This window comes from Rhinolophus sinicus, chromosome 1 (assembly GCF_057876585.1).
Source record: "Rhinolophus sinicus isolate RSI-liver-muscle chromosome 1, RSI-T2T, whole genome shotgun sequence".
Taxonomy (NCBI): Eukaryota; Metazoa; Chordata; class Mammalia; order Chiroptera; family Rhinolophidae; genus Rhinolophus; species Rhinolophus sinicus.
The window spans coordinates 155,370,257-155,387,417 of NC_142501.1; positions in this window are offsets into that span (position 1 = coordinate 155,370,257).

The following is a 17,161-nucleotide window of genomic DNA, read 5'->3' on the forward strand; positions in this document are numbered from 1 at the left end:
ATGTAAAATGGAGAAAACAAAATTATGTATTTCTTAATATGTATATATGTATCCTAGTATATGTAAATACACAGACAAATACTTGCACATTCATCAGGAAGGATCTCAGAAAAAGGATGTGAATTTGGGTGGCACCAAATAGTGGCTTTGCTTAATTTAATTGAATATATATGATATAATGGTGTAGGATTGTGTGTGTGTGTGTGTGTGTGTGTGTGTGTGTGTGTGTGTGTGTGTGTATTAGCATATTATTTGGGAAATTAAAAACAACTTGTAGAAAAATAATAATAAAAATAGTCAATAGAATAAAAAAGCATAGATAAAAAGATGACAGGACAGGAGGACTGTAGAGAAAATATTTTTATAGTTTTGGATAGTTAAGGCTTTCTGAACAAATAAATCTGGAACCTAAGTTAACAAACAAAGCTTAGCAGTTAAAAGATGAACGAACAGATAGGGAGAATTGATATTCACTCTCCCCTAGAGATATATGTTTACATTTTAAAGGGCAATAAAATCTGGAATCTGTAAATTTTCCTGGGCTTGCAAAGCTGGAGGCATTTGGCCTATCCCCACCACCCACAAAATCTTTTACATCCCAAAGAATAAGAATCTTGAAATTCCATTATTTCATATATATATATGAAAATATATATATATATATATGTTAGGTTAGGAAGATTTAGCCTTCCTCTCTCAAGACCAGAGGCGCGTAACAGGTAAATAAACCCATATTTTGCGGGTTCCTCTTTTGTAGTGCAAAAACCACCCTTATGTTTGCAGGTTTGTCCACCTAGCTCTTATTATATTGCTTCTGAAAGAAAAAGGCAAAGTGAAAAGGACAAAGGGGAACTGATAAGGTTATCCGTAACCTCTGATCTCTGTTGCAGAAACTTCATAATTACTTTCAGATAATATAAACAAATATATGTATTAAAAACACCACAGCATCAATACTTAGTTCCATTAAGAGTAATGCTTTTGTGGCAGTGTTAAAAGTGGCTGTCTCCCAGTTTTGTCTTATTTTTTTAAATTTTATAATTTTTAGAATACAGATTGAAAGACATTAATTTTACTTCATTCATTTGATGCATATCTACTGAGGACCTAATAGGCACCCAAGTACAGGAGAGTTTAACAACAGTCCTAAATCCTCACAATATGTTAGGATGGGGTAGACAATAGACACAATAAACAAGTGAATCATTTAGAATGCCAAATAGCATCAATTTCTAGGATGGTAGGGTGTAGTTTATTTTAAACATGGTGGCCAGGAAAGTTGTTTCTGGGGAGGTAGCATTTGAACAGAGATCTGAATAAGATGAGTGAGCCATAAATTTGTGGAAGAGCGTTCCAGAAAAGATGTCATGGTGAGTGCAAATGTGCCAAGTCAAGGACATACCTAATATGTTTGGGAAACAGCAAGAAGGTTAATATGGATGGCGGAGAAAAAGCTATATGTAGGAAGAGATGAGGTAAGAAAGATGGGGAGCCAGATCACAGAGGGGTTTGTACTACACTGTAACTTCTTTGGGCTGTCCTGGAAAGACTCATCACAGGGATCTGAGCAGAGGACTGAGATCTCAATTCTGTTTTAAAAGATTTACCCTGGCAACTGTATTGAAAATAAAGATTAGGTTGGAGGTAGAGGTGAGAGTAAAAACAAAAAGAAAAGCCTTGGCGTTTACAACTATCCAGACAATGGACTGTGCTGATTTGGCCAAAAATTAAAGTGGTGGAATTGGTAAGAAGTAGCCATAGGGCCAACAGTATTTCTGAAAGGTAAGTGAGAGAATGTAAAGGACAACCCCAAGGTTTTTGGGCTGAGCAAGTCAAAGAATGTTTTATTTCGAATTTACTCTCTTTAGGGAAGGGAGGATAGGAGTTCAGATTTGGACTCTAATTTTAAGATATCAATTAGGTATCTATGTGAAGATGTCTAATAGATTTTTTATTTTAGAAAAGAATTCCTATATGGAGATAATACTGTACTACATAGATGGGGTATTCAGTTCTTAATGAGGTGTAACTGTCATTCAGTTCTTTGCTCACATATCACTTCTGTAGGCATTTCTAGACCAATTTATATTAAATGCAGCCTTCCCCAAATCCTGAGCTTCTCAGTCCTTGTTATGGTAATCCATAGGATTTATCTCCATATGGAAGGTTATACATTTGTATGAATTGTTTTATTCTCTCTCTCTCTTTCTTTCTCTCTCTCCCCCGCCCAACCATCACAATAAAGTATAATCTTCATGAAAGCAGAATATTTATTAGTTATTGCAATTTCCCCATTCATTTCCTGACACATAATATTTGTTCAATAAATACTTATGCAACAACTTATTTTTGTATATTTATAAGTAAGAAGATCAAAATCCCAGAGCTGTTGTAATATTAAACAGAGGGAACTTTCTGAGTATTCTGAGTGAGCAATTATATAGACTGTAATTGTTTCCTAATACCTGGTGTTCCTACCCTTCGCGGACATTTGGAAGACTACTATTCTTAGCCACTTTGGAGTTAACTGGGATCATAAGACTTTCACTTTACAGGGACTACAAATCCCCACATGCAGGCAAGCAAGCCAAAGATCTGAAGGATCTGCTAGTTGAAGGACTATGGGAACTGATGACTTGCCTGAATGTCAAGGATGATGGAGTCGATGAGATCATGCACTGCCTAGTCAAGCTGGCTACGCAAGTGCCCAGTCGGTGAGTGGTGCCCCAGGAGATGAAGCACTCCCAGGCCAAACAGAAATCTCTGTGAAGTACCCTGAAGAACCACCTGACTCCAGAAGAAGCCAGAGCCTTCAACCTGGTCAGAAGTTGCAACAGTGACACCCATGGATGCCCTTAGAAGTGTACCTGAGTAGCGTGCAAGCTCCTGCTTGATGGAATCCCACTAGTGGAAGGGGTTGGGGGTGGGGGCAATGTCGCGGAGACTCTACATTAATATGGGAAAGTTCTGAAAGGGAGTGCCTCTTTTTGTGTGTCACCAGGTGGCTTCTGTTGCCCACTATTGATTGGATCTCTCGGAGTCTCCTTCACATACTTTCTTCATTGTGTCATTTGTGTTTCTCGTTTCCTTAACATTTGGTTTAGTAGTCCAAAGCATGACACCTTTTTCTGTGCAAAGAACAGCAGGCTTTTTAAGGAGCAAATCAGTTTTGTCACAGTTACTATGGTCATATGAGGCAATTTTTAGATTTACAGACCGGATCACCAACACCAAAATATTCAGATGTACACTCTGAAGTTTTACAGAAAAGAAAGCACAGATTGGTTACCAGTTGTAGATTTTAGATGTACAAGATACATAAATTCATAAATACCATGTTTCAAATACTAGAGTTTAATGCCCAAAATGAAAGAGTGCAAATGTGATTTTTTGATACTTGTACAACCTAAGCAAATACATAAATGAATTTTAAATTTTACGTTACTGAAATTATGGAGACTGTTGTTTATAAAATATGGCTTTTGGTGTTTCTGGCAAATGGCACTAATTTGTGTAATTAATTTTCAAATTCTGAAATTTTAGTAAATTATTTTTAACATGGTTTGTGTCTGTTTTGTTGACATGAACTGGATGGAAAAAAGTTGCTGTTTCTAAAGTGATTTTAAGCTTACTTTTATTGTGCTTTCCCATTGTAAGTTAATAAATTTTCCTAGTGTATGTTTCACCAGTTAAAAAGGAAATTAGTAACTGTCATTTGGTCAATCAAGAAAGTGTTTATTCTTTGAGTTGAATTCTGTGAAAGAATCTTAATTTGTGTAGAATTGAAAATACTTTGGGCTATGTTAATGTACAATTATGAATAGATGTGTATTCAAGTTGATTTATGGTATTGCGGCTATTGTTTTAAAATCAATTTTTTGAAAATACAGTAGACTTCCTGAAGGAGGAATCTATTTGAAAAAAAAATATGAGAAGAAATGAAGAATGTGAACACTAATGACTGGATAAATACCTCCATTTTAGATTTAAACATGTTTTTCCAATTCTTTCAAATGTTTAATTATAAACTTTATTGTATTAAATCATAAAATGAAATTACAAATCTCAATATCTATGTCTATTCCTAAACAATAATTTATAAGGATCCATCTTTCTGTCCATCTACCCCTTCTTTTACAATACTAAGGTAACCTAGAAAAAAAGATGTTTGTGGAGCTAAAGTTAGATAAAACTTAAGTAAAGATAATTTCATAAACTTGGAAATTGTACATTTGCTGATTTTTCCCTAACAGTTGTTAAAAAAATATATCTATATGTATTTGTGCCCAAATTCAGTGTTCTATATTTTTATTGACAAGCTTCTAAGTGAAAGATAGCATATAAAATCACTAGCTTTTGAAACATATTTTAAAAATTTGTCAACTTTTTTTCTTGGTTGGTTTCACCATAGGTTTCTCAATTTTATTATCCTTTACATGTAATTAAATTATGACTTTATTAATCCTACTTTATTAATTTCTGTTCTTATGATTTCATTGTTTTCATTTTTCGTTATTTCTAAATTTAATGGATGGAGAATCTTCAACTGGGATTACCTCCAAAAAGCATTACAGAAAGTCTTTAAAATCTGACTTTTCCAAAATAAAAATTGCAGGAGTTTTACATCACATAAAGAGTTGGAAAGCCATATATTTAGGTTCATGAATATACATATAAAGAGATAAAATTATCCCAGATAAAAGGAGACTGTTTCACAAATATTTGTTTTCTGAAATATCCAGGAGTTTTGCATTTATTGATGTATTGAAGTACAGTTTTATCTTTTAGATTTTTAGATCATATAAATGTTCATTCCATTCCTAATACCAACACCATACCTACATGTGCTGTATTGTAGAATTTCCTGTATTTTAAATTCTATTAGTATTGTGCTTCATTATTGTATATTTCATTACTATTCACTCCATTTAATGAAATAATCTCCAATTATACAAATGATTTTAACTAATTACAATTTAGTAAAGTTTGCTTTATTTTAATATTGTTATTCAAAATCGTTTTATGCTTTGATCATAAATTTGTGCATCAACTAATCTATTTCAAGGCATTTTTAGGGATTTTTAAATGTGCATATGAATCATTGAAGATATTATTGAAATACAGATTCTATTAAATTCAGCTGATCTGGAGTGGGGTCTGAGATTCTGTATTTCTAAAAAACTCCTAGGTGACACCAATCTACTAAACCATGGACCATACTTTGTATAACGAAGTGTCTACCAAGAATATTCTAAATCATGTATTCAAATCTTTTAAGTTCTGAGTAAGTGTAACATATTTAGAGAAAAGAATTCTAAAGAACCACAAAATCTCTTCAAATATAGGAAAGAAAGTAAGCTTTAAAAAAAATTTGTTTTTAATTAAAATTTATTGGGGTGACAATGGTTAAAAAACCTACATAGGTTTCAAGTATACAATTCTATAATATATCATCTATATATTGCATTATGCTTTCACCACCCAGGGTCAGTTCTTCTTCCATCACCATATATTTATCCCCTTTGCCTCTTCTGCCATCCCCCGCCCCCTTACCTCTGATAATCATTAAGCTTTTGTCTGTGTCTATGAGTTTTTGTTTCTTTACTTGTTTGTCTTGTTCCTTTGTTTCCTTCAGTTTTATATCCCACATATGAATGAAGTCATATGGCTCTCGACTTTATCTGTCTGACTTATTTCACTTAGCATAATAATCTCAAGATCCATCCATGTTGTTGCAAATGGCAGTACTTCTTATTTGCTTATGGCAGAGTATATATATTCCATTATATATTCCATTTTACATATATATATAAACATATTATGTATAATATATATATATATATATATATATATATATATATATATATATTACATTACATCAAATCTTCTTTATCCAATCATCTATTGAAGGACACTTTGGTTGTTTCCATGTCTTGATCACCTCACACCAATTAGAATGGCTATCATCAATAAGACAAATAATAATAAGTGTTGGAGAGGTTGTACAGTAAAAGGAATCCTCATATACCATTAGTGGGAATATAATTTGGTACAGCTGCTATGGAAAACAGTATGGAGGTTCCTCAAATATTAAGAATAGAATTATCATATAATTTAGCAATCCCTCTCCTGGGTATCTACCTCAAAAATCTGAAAATATTTATTTGTAAAGATGTATGTACTCCGATGTTCATTGTAGAAAGTAAACTTTTTAATTGGCAAAAACATAGGTCTGAATATTAAGAAGATATAAAAACATGGTTTTTCAAATATCCATTCAGAAGTTCAGTGTCAATCTTTTCCACATAATCCATGTCAAACCTTTCATTTTGAACCACAGTGTAGTGATTCTTCCAATCTCCTGAGATTCTTATTAGGAAAAATAATTAAAGAGACATTTAAATAATTTGCTCATTCCTTAGTAATGTCTTCCTTCTCCTTCATTCTGAGTGCCAGAACTAAAGATTACCTTTAATTATTCTTAAAATGTCTTGTATGGTTTTTAGAAAGTACTGAGTATGACTAGATTTAAGGATTGCTTTGTGTATAAAGGTAAATGCAAAATAATATTTAAATTGTTTCCTAATTCCTTCTTCTACCAATAATACATAATATTAAGTAATCCTTCTTAGCACTGCTACTTTCTCTGTGGCACAAATGCCTCACAGAATTCACCCTTTCTCGTAAATGTGAAAACTATTGTTTAGTGCCAAAGGAATCTAGTCTTGTATAATTGGTTTGTGGATTGTCCTTTGCCACATTGAATAAAGTGTCATGGATAATTTCATCTATAATTTTGCTTGAATGGTCCTTTTCTGGAAAATGCATAAGTTCTAACAATTTATACTTTGGATATTATAGAAAAAGAGATAAAAACCTGATATTCCAGGGAATCAATAAACTAAGAACTACATGGTGTCTTTTACATTCACTTTACAAGAATGATTATTGAATTGGTCAGTAGGCAGAATACTGGATCACCAACTCTTTTTTACCACTAGTGCCTCACTCCACATCATCACCCACCAAAGAAACTTTCCCAGTATAAATTCTACGTGTAACAGAATCCACCCAGCCGCAAAAATATGGAAAAGTTTGTTTTGGCTATGGAGTCTTAGAAGAAAACATCATCAGTCTTGGAGTCAATGTCATGGGAAGACGTGTATTTGTTATAGAATCTTAGGACTATGTAGTGAAAGAGCATAATGCAGCTGGTTTCAATTTCCTTTGGAGGATTTGGCCTGTTGACCTGTGTCTGTAGAACTTTGAATCCCTTAAACATTTGATTAAACTTTTGTTTAATGTATGTTTACTTCCTTAAATCTCTTTTCTCTTGCTGTGTGTTTAATTATCTTTAAACTATTGACTCTATAAGAGAAGAGCTATCACATTCCCAGATAATGTCCTATCAACTCCTAGCTTCAGCTTCTGTTGTGGAAAAGCGGCAAGGACTGAGAAACTCAAGCGGCTCCCAGAGGGCAGGTAGAACACAGCTTTATTACACTAGAGAGCCCAGTGGTATTGTTCCCAAAGAACTGAGCACTGACTGGCGTCAGGCGCTTTGTTTTATATGTTTAGGCCTCCGGGTTGAGGGGTAAATCTGGCTGGGATGCCAGGGAGATCTGTCCCCAGCAGCTGTGATCCCTCAACTTTGTTTTGATAGGAAGGCCTCTAACTATGGTGCCTGCGGGAGACAACTCCGATAAGGAGGGAGGAGGAGGGGGATTGAGCTCTTAGGGAGCCTGCAGGAAAAACCGTCCCAACACTTCCACTGTTTCATGAAGTAGTGTAAATTAAATTCAGTTCTTAATGTTACTTTTTGGAAAATCCTTTGCAGGTTCTGGTCTTTTTCTCTCTTATTTTTAGGATTATCCTGATCTCTTGGATATACTCATAGTGTAGGAAAAATATGCCATGATCATTACTCTCCCTGCATGCAGTTTTTTACATGGTCATTTCAGACACACTAACACACTAAAGGGAAAAACAAAATAACTTAAACAATGGTTTCTAGCCTGATTAACTTGATGTCTATTTTATTTAGAGTTTTAATAAGAATACTTAAGGAATATTTTAAGGATTATTTATGTTTAACAAATAATCCATGATCCATTCATTTAACTTAACTTCCCCCTCACTATAATTTACTCTATAATCAACTAATGAATTAGTGACTGAATATATAGGCAAATTATATAAATATTTTGCTATAAGAAAGAATATAAAATAAGAGGAGAAATAAAACACAGAGTTCTGGGAGTTGTAGCAATAAGATATGCAAAAGCTTTTGTGAAAACAAAACCCAGAAAACCTTGAAATGGCCTTAGGTAGGACATTGGCAGGCCAAGAAGAATAAGACAACCATATAAACAAATACAGAAATAAAACGATCAGGAACATTTTCATAGAACAACAATCAGTCGACTATGATAGAAAACAAAATACTAAATAGGTGATAAGCTTTGAAAGATAAATGGAGGTTTATTGAGAATGGCTTTTTTTGCCTAAGGAGATTTTACTTGATTTCATAGATAAGATATCTGTGGGTGTTTACTAGGGAAGAGTTGGAATAGTAAAGAGGATGGAAAAGTAAAGGTATGTTCTGAGCTTAGGACACTTCAAAAGAAAAGTAAAGGCATGTTCTGAGCTTAGGACACTTCAAAAGAAGGGAAAGAAACAGAGGAATGAGGACAATTTGGGACAGCATAAGAGTATGGAATATACGTAAATAGGTACGTGGATGTGAGGAAATATGGGACAACACTGTTCCATAAAAAAAAAAAAAAAAGTTACTAAAAGAGGAGATGAAAAGGTTTCTTAGTTTTATCTCAAGCTATCTCAGAAAATACCAAGATTCTAATTGCTTAAACCTATCTCAATATCTTCCGTACATGTGTAGTCTTTTTTCTCTTGCCCAGTTGGTACTCAGTCCAAGATCACATTATCTTAAATACCACAACTTAATCACAAACAGTATAAAATGCTAGGATTAATTTGCCTTTGATTTAAAATATTGCTGGTTTTTAACTCATAGCTAAGTCAAATAATTTCCTGTGTTTTCCTCCAGCCTTTGATCTCAATTTCCATTAAATTATTCTGAGCATTTCAGAAAGAACAGCTTTTGTCCCTTGCATGTACCCTGTCTTCCAGCATGAACTGGGTTTCAGAGTCTCTAAAGACCTAGCACAGAGGGAAAAATTCATCTCTGCAGGAAATTTTCCATAATAAATACAATAGGAATGGTAGAATAAGAAAAATCAACATTTCTCAACAAATCAGCCAAAATGAAGGCTAAGATTTTTCAAAGAATGGCAACACCATTATGTAAATGGAATATTCTATCATCCTTTTAATGCGTTGATCAATCAATATCCCTAAATATGAGAGAACCAGACAATATTGGTCTTCTTATGTGATGCAATTTGAAATAATTATTTATGAAGTATTCTTGAAAAAGATAATAAACCCGAATTTAATTTAACTTTAGATCTACCTTCCGATCTACAAGAAACATGTGAGATAAAAGAACAAGTTAACATCATAAGGAAGCAACCTGCAAAAATTCAGAATTCAGGACTTCTTCAAAATGTAGAAAGGCCTGATTTCTTCAGCAAGTCAAAGACATGGGAAAACAGGAGGGACTGCACCAGGCCCCACGGTGTTAGAAGATAGGCTGTTTGTAACCATGGCCTTGGATTCTGTCTTGGCAACTGCAGTCCCTATTGTTAGCAACACAGGCAGCTGCCAACCCTTCCTGTGATGCCACTGGCATCTACAGGCTATACTCCTTGATGGAGTATTCTGCATTGTGAGCTGTTCCCCAAAAGGCAAGACCTAGGATTGTATCAAGAAAATGATGCAATCATGATTCAAATCTTTCCCTATAGTGCAACCCAGTTTATGAGTTTGAGCACTATAAAGTGTGTTGGGGGTTTCTGGGCATGTGCACAGATTGATAACTAGACCCATCGCAGATGTGACTGCAGTTACCTGCACTTACCTTTTTGCCACAATTAGGGTACCTATTAGTCCAAGTGAAAGGTGAGCACCCCTCTACAGGAATTATTCACCGTGGTGTGGCTGGAGCAATAGGACAGACAATATTTCATGCGTTTGATGTAAACCACGGGCAAATGCAATTAGGAACTGCTTTGCAGAATCTGAAGTGTCTTACTATGAGGGAACCAAATGAACTATGTTTATGGACACCATGGAATTCCAAAAAGATTACATCCTGGTTCATCTCTTAATTCCATTTATAGTAGTTCCTCATAAGCCTATGTTTCACAAGATAGGAAATTATAAAGCAGTTTTTCACCATGACTATAAGCAAAATCTTGCCCTCATTCCACGCTCTTTAATAAGCTGTCAGAGAGATAAATAAGATGTTACCATAATATTTGTATAGAACATTTGGTTGGATATTTACCAGGTCACAGGAAACACTGGTATTCTAGTTTTGTTGTTTTTTTCTTTCTTCCTTTTTTACCCTTCCATTTTTCTTTTCTTTCTGCTTCACAGATGAAAAGTACTTAATGTACTTTTTGAATTCCAAATGTTGTAGTTTGGAGTATTGAAAAATCCTTAAGCCGATGTTGGACAATTAGTGGCTTTTTTTTGTTGTTGTTGTTTTTTTAAAGACTTTTAAAGGCTGTTTGGAAGTAGAACTAATTCCAAGGTGTTGCCTTTAGCTTGATGATGTTGTTCCAAGATTTTCATTATAGTCCTGATTTTAAAAATATTCCAATATTGTTTATTGTTATAAAAGAAATAAGCTTGGATATATTGTAACAGAAAGATGTGAGCTGAATTTTTAAATTCTGTAACAATAGCTTAGAAATCAAGATTGCAGTACTGGTATTAGTTCTCTTCTCCTAATTGTATGCCATAGATAAAAGAAAACCTTTTTTAAAAACATATTTTAACATTTTAACACAAATAAACACTCTCCTTAAAAATGTAGCCATTCAAAATATACAAAGAACTTTAAAACTCAAAAACCACAGAGGGTAAGGGGGGTTAGGGGGTGGGAGATGAGGGTAAGGGGGATCAAATATATGGTGATGGAAGAACTGACTCTGGGTGGTGAACACACAATGGGATTTACAGATGATGTAATACAGAATTGTACACCTGAAATCTATGTAATTTTACTAACAATTGTCACCCCAATAAATTTAAAAAAAAAATGTTAGCAAACAGTAAGTAACACCAAGTCCTTTAAAGACAACTGTTCCTGGCAGCTCCATCCTGTTGGCCATTTTCAGATTCAGCAGATGTGATGTTATAGATCCCAGGTACCGAAAGTACTTCCTTGAAACCAGGGAACAAATTAAACAACGTGGATAACATAAAAAAAAAAAAAAAACCATAAAAAAAAACACCTCAAAAACCAAATCACTGGTTAAAAAATGGACAAAAAATATGAACAGATATCTGAGGAAGCAAGACATACAGAGTGCAAAACAGCATATGAAAAAGATGTTCAACATCATACTCCGTTAGGGAATTAAAAATAAAAAAAACATAAGCTACTACTTCACACCTATTAGAGTAGCTAAATCCAAAACAATGACAACACCAAATGCTGGTGAGGATGTGGAGCAATAGGAACTCTTGTTCATTGCTGGTGAGAATTCAAATAATGTGGTCATTTTGGAAGATAGCTTGGAAATTTGTTATAGAACTAAACAATCTTACCACCTGATCCAACAATCATGTTCCCACATATTTACCCAAATGAGTTAAAAACAAATCCACACAGAAACATGCTCATGAATGTGTATAGCAGCTATATTAATAATTGCCAAAAGTTGGAAGTAACCAAGATGTTCTTCAATAGGTGAATGTATAAACAAACTGGCACAGCCATACAACTGAGTATCATTCAGCAATAAGAAGAAATGAGCTATCAAATCAAGAAAGACATAGAGAAAACTTAAATTAATATTGCTAATTAGAAGTCAGTCTAAAATGAATGCAAGCCTATATGATTCCAATTATATGAGAAAAGGCAAACTATGGATACGGTAAGGAGATCAGGGGTTCAGGGGGCAGGAGAAGGATGGATAGATAGAGCATAGGACATCTTGAGAGTGGTGAAACTATTCTGTGTGATACTGTAATGGTGGATACTTAACATTTATTTAATCTCCCCTAGAACTATACAACACAAGTAGTGAACTTTACTGTAAACTATGAACTTTAGTTAATAGCAATGTATCAATATTAGTTCATCATTGTAATAAATGTACCATGCTAATGTATGATGTTAGTAATAGGAGTAACTGGGTGGGAAGGCTATATTGGAACTCTCTTTATTTTCTGTGTAATTTTTCAATAATCTTAATAAATTTCTATTAAAATTGTCTATTAAACAAACAAAAAGTAGCCATGTAGAGACTCAACCATAAGTGATGAATTTTGGGATATTAGTCAAATGTTATTACCAGTTACTATGTGTGATTTACACGTGTTTTGAAAGTAAATGTATTTTCTAAAGACTGTAATAATAAATATTGAATACCTTTGCTTTCAGAGATCAATGTCAAATTTTGTTCTTTGTTGGAAGGTTTAGCAAATACTAGAAGATTTATTTAAGTGAACTGTGAAATATCCATTAACGTAGACATGTAAATGTAAAAGAATGTTTCTTAAGTATTATGTCATGATACAGCTAGTTCTTTCATGTAAAGTCATTTTAATGAAATGTAAACAAGTAGAGATACAAAATAGGACTTGAATTATTATCTTTTATTTAAAAAATGTTTAAAATGTAAAAATCCATTTATCATGCTCAGAGCCATTTTCTATGTTTTCTTATTAGCATGACAGATATGAAGGGGAACAATGTGATTTGTAGAGTTGATGTTACATTAGACATCAAAGTTAAAAGTAATTTTTCTCCTTCAATTTTTATTTTCCGCAAAATATTGCTCACCACTATATTAGTAAAAAATGCCATGAACTGATTTCATCTTTAATGCCTTTATTTCAAAATAAAGATGTATCTTTGTATGATTTATAAATGTACTAGCGGGTGGAACTACAACTCCCAAAGGTTGAAAATAAAAATACCATCACATTGGGGAGGAGGATTTCAACATATAAATTTGGGGGATACACAAACAGTAAGTCTATAGCAGTGGTTATATTACAAATATTTTTTAGAGAGTCACACTACAGTGTTCAGAGGCAAAATGTCTGAGATTTGCTTTAAAATACTTCAAGAAAAATCAAACTGGAGATGAGATAGAAGCTTTGAAAATGTTGATGCTGAATCGGGGTGATGGGTAGATGGATTTTGTTGTATCTCTACTTTTGAGTAGGCTTGAAATTTTATGTTAAATATAATACTTTAGAAATATATTTCATTGGTATTTAATTCTTTCTGTAACATATTTCAATCTTTAACTTTACTTCCAACTCACTTTCCAAAAATCTTAGCTCCATCCAAATTTGGAATATTCTTAATTTATACAGGCCTTGTCTTTTCCTAATTCCGTGCCTATGTTTGAGACTTTTATATGTTTGGAATGCCCTCTTAATCTTATTTAGGCTTGTGTTAGAGCCTCGGGAATGGATTGCACTGAGAATTATCTGTTAACAAATATTTGTTAATCCATAAGGCATAACTGGACATCCTTAGACATTTTCCCCAGAACTCTGAAAATCAACTTGATATGTAAACCTATCCTTTCCAATCATAAATTTGTCTAGCAAATCTCAAATGCCTGGATCAGGGAATTTTTGCCCTTTGGTAGAAGTGTTAGCATGAAAAGTTCACATCCTGGTCAATTAATAGGTATACAGAAGAATTCTTGCAGAAAAAAAACAAACAAACCTGATGAGCAAATTGTTTTTAAATCAAATGAGATATTTGTAAATAAATTTTGTATTAACAACTAAGGGTATTGTTAAGTTTAGTAAATATGATATTTTTGCAGACATTAATTAGCTTTTATTGCATAATATTCTTTTTGAATTTTGGAATGAGCAATGACTCTTTTTTTTTCAGATGGCAAAAAATTTAGGGAGCCCTTGAAAAGTTTGGAGGACATTGTGTAGTCACACAGTTATTACAGAAACATCAAAGAAGAATATTGAGATGAGCCTGCTGTGCTCTAATTAAACACTGACAATGATGGTATAACAAATTAAACATGAAAAGTCATTTTGATTTCCACATTTAGATGTTCTACTTATTCACTGTAAATTTTAAAGATTTTTTTTATCAGTTTGGTGTAAGAAAATAAGCAATAAATTCAATATGCCAAATATGTCTGATAAAACATAAAACAAAATAATTAGTGAAATTATAAAGTTATGCCAAATTGAAAAGGTACAAAGTAGCAAGAAATCATATCTAATGGAATAAAGGTAATACCATTTGTAGAATACATAAATACAAAAATCAGACAACTTTAAAATACTTTTACGTCTATCCATATAAAAATTAAAATGATGACTCCATGCTTCAGAATGTCAAAAAATTCATATTGATATAAAGAAATGCATAAATGAATTAATAAATGACTGACTAAATAAATAAATAAATAAATAAGAGAGAAGAGACAAATCTCCCATGCAAAAGAATTTCAAATAATTTGTGTAGTATTTTGCCTTTGAGGAGATACCTGCCCACTACTTAAATGTGAGTTGATGTAGTATTTTCCTTCCAAAGAATACAGTAGAAAAGAAGGGAAAAGAAGACTTTTGTACTGGAGAAACACTTCCTCAGCCAGTGATCAAGATCAAGTTTAACACTAACAATGATAAATCATGTTGATAACATATACCCTTAATATACTGAAATGAAATGGCACTTTACCTCTGTGCTTTTCCTCCCCAAAATCCATGACTCCAGTGTAATGATGAAAAAACATCAGACAAATCTCAATTAAGGGACAGTCCACACAATACTTGAAATTACTCCTCAAAATTTTCAAGAACATGAAAAACAAAACCACACACACACACACACACACATACACACACACACACACCCCAAAAAAACAAAACAAAACAAAAAACTGTCCTAGACAAAAGGAGCCTCAGGGAGACAATGAGGACACAATGTGGTAGCCTAGACAGGATCCTAGAACAGATACAGGGTATTAAATAAAATTAAGGAAATCTGAATCAGGTATGGACTTTAACTAATAATGTAATCAATACTAGTCCAGTTACTGTGACAAATGCACTGTACTACTGATGTAAGATGTTAATCATAGAAAAATTGAGTGAAGGGTACATGAGAACTCTATTATCATCACAGTTTTTCTGTAAAAATAAAACTATTATAAAATTAAAAGACTATTAAATAAATAATGAAATAACAATTCAGCTTAAAAACTAGAAGAGAGAAAAATATATTAGAATAAACTTAATACACAACTCAGTATTACAAACAAGATCAGAAAATAAAGAACGCTTAAAGAAGACCAGTCATGCAATTTTTAATTTGCTATAAAGATTAAAATTGAAGAAATTCAGGCAAAATAGACTAAGTTAAAAATATCACACAAAAAAATATTGGAAATGAGAACAAGTGATTTATAAAATGAAAATGATGGGACATCTATGAGCACCATTATTTGCCAATAAATTAAAATAAAGATGAAATGGAGATAGTCTTGACAAAATGTGACTTTAATTAATAACAAAAATAAAAAACATTAATTTTGATTACATTTATTTAATAAGTATTGAGAACTCTGCTAAAATAATTAAGAAATTTAATAATTTAATAAACAATTAAATAATAATATAGCCTTTAAAGAAATTTAATGAGCAATTTAATACTTTACAGAAAATAAAAGAGAGTAGATGACTTTACAGGAAAGGTCTTAAATATTCAGAGAAAACATTGTTGATGTTTTTAATTTGTTGGTGTTAAAACTGATAGTCTCTTTAGTTCCAGTAGGAGGTGGTAAAACCTAAGGAATTTTAAAGACCATAGCAGAGTAGAAACTGAAAGCTAAGCAGAAACCCAGAGTACAAGATTGATTTTAACTCCAATCACCTTAGTGATAAATACTCCAAGTCTTAAAAAAGTTCAAAGTTTTGCTTTCTAGGTTAGGTGCTTTCTGACCATTCCAAATGAAAATATTTGAATTTTGTGTTTGGGAAGAGTTGTGGTGACCAAGCAATGTTAAATAAATGTATTAAGGGAAACTACAAAGTACCATTTCTTCCCTCCTCTTTCTCTGTCTCTCTCTCTCTCTCACACACACACACACACACACACACACACACACACACACACACAAACACCTGGGGAGAGTTAATCCCCTATCTACCCTATAGATTTGAGAAGGGACTGTAGATTTATTTTAATTTTGATCCCTTTTCAGAAAGGAAATATCACTTTTGATCATTAGGTAGCCTCAAAGAGCAATATGATATGCTCAAATGAAAAAATGCGAAGAAAAGTAGAAAACTAAATAGATTCTGTGATAAATTATCTTTGCTTAATTAGGCAGCAGACATTCTGGATTGAAATAGTATTAAACAGATTTCTAAAAATTTCATGAAAGATAACCTATCTTCATCAAAAATCATAACAAAATACTTGTTATAAATCATACAATTAAATATGACTTTATTATATGAATTATTTTATCTTTGCTGAAAAATAAGCATTACCAGTTTCATTTGTCTAGATATTTCTGTCATCAATGGACCAGGCCTTGGACATTTAAATCCAATGTTTCTGCTCTGCTTCTTTCCTTAAAATTCTTTAGGTTTTACCTCCTCCTACTGGAACTAAAGAGACTATCACTTTTAACACCAACAGAAATTAAAAATATAAACATTTTTTTCTTTGAATATTTAATGAATCTTTCCTGTAAAATTATTCACTCTCATTTCTTTTCTTTTTTTTTTTTTTAATTAAAGTTTATTGGGGTGACAGTTGTTAGTAAAGTTACATAGATTTCAGGTGTACAATTCTGTATTACATCATCTATAAATCCCATTGTGTGTTCACCACCCAATCAGTTCTCCTTCCATCACCATATATTTGATCCCCTTTACCCTCATCTACCACCCCCCACCCCCCTTATGCTCTGGTAACCACTAAACTATTGTCTGTGTCTATAAGTTTTTGTTTCTCATTTGTTTGTCTTGTTCTTTTGTTGTTTTTGGTCTATATACTACA